Source organism: Herpailurus yagouaroundi, unplaced genomic scaffold (assembly GCF_014898765.1).
Source record: "Herpailurus yagouaroundi ecotype Mexico unplaced genomic scaffold, PumYag 192, whole genome shotgun sequence".
NCBI classification, from domain to species: domain Eukaryota; kingdom Metazoa; phylum Chordata; class Mammalia; order Carnivora; family Felidae; genus Herpailurus; species Herpailurus yagouaroundi.
In genome coordinates, this window is record NW_024412423.1 from 22,171,175 (window position 1) to 22,172,182 (window position 1,008).

The 1,008-nt window shown below is 56.4% G+C and overlaps 1 long non-coding RNA gene across 1 annotated transcript in view; it reads left to right on the top strand.

Annotated features, from left to right (window-relative positions):
- Positions 1 to 215: 215 nt before the first annotated feature.
- Positions 216 to 1,008, top strand: part of LOC121010725 (uncharacterized) — a 109,575-nt gene continuing 108,782 nt past the window's right edge. The window contains exon 1 of the long non-coding RNA XR_005781344.1: positions 216 to 629. This is a non-coding gene — a long non-coding RNA (uncharacterized LOC121010725). The remainder of the gene's footprint in view (positions 630 to 1,008) is intronic.

The window sequence follows — 1,008 nt, forward strand, 5'->3', positions numbered from 1 at the left end:
GAAAAAAACAAAGAGTGGGGATAGGATAGAAGATGAGGGAGAAGAGAAGTGGGCTTTGGTGTCTGTCGGAGATTCAAATCCCAGGAAGGAATGTGGGCAAAGCCCCTGACGCTGCACCAGCACAAGGGGAGGACTTGGTGAATGGAGCAATTGTTCCCGGGTGTGTAGGGTTCCTGTGCCTGGGGCTTAGTCACCCGGGCCCGGCGAGCGGTGGCTGTTGATCAGGTCCGGTCCCTGCTTCTTGGTGTGCCTGCCTTCCAGGCATCCCCACGGGACAGCAGTCTACCCCCAGTCTCACAGACCTCAGGGGAAGGAGTGCCCAGACTCCTGCTTACTAATGCATTCCATCGTCAACCCCTCAGAGCCAGGAAGTCCTCCTGTGTGTCTACACTTAATCCCCCTCACCAGATCTGAAGCTTATTTTCTTTCGCTCTTTCTTTAGGGGGAAAAGACTGAGATTCTGCTCAGGCAAGACATCTGACTTGCGCAGCAAGCGGCTCTATGTTGCAATCTCCCTGTGAAATCACTTCGCAAGGAGATCCAGGAGGAGGAAGTGAGAGGGGCTGAGGAGCGAGGGGTAACATCCCCGGCTTTGTCCTTTAACGGCTTTTGGAAGGGACGACATCGCCGTACGTGCTCATATCTGCCCTTGGGACTTATATCCTCAGCGGCGTGCTCCAGGTCTCCATGTGGCCATTTCAGAGGAATTCGAGATACACTCTGACCCTGCTCCTCCAGCACACCGCCTTGCACCTCCTCCAGGGCTCCCGAGCTCAGGGCACGCGTCTCTGTCCATCTGTTCACACAACCGGGCCCCTGGGAGGCACCCTCTGGCACACCCCGTCTCCCGCCCCTGGGGCGATCCAGCCCGAAGTCTTGTTACTTTGATGTCCTACAGCCCTTGACTCTGTCCACTTCTGCCCATCTTCACAGCTGCCCCCTAGTCCAGTTGCCTTTGTCCCCTCCCCAGCTGCAGCAACATCCTAGCCATCCACCCACTTTTATCTT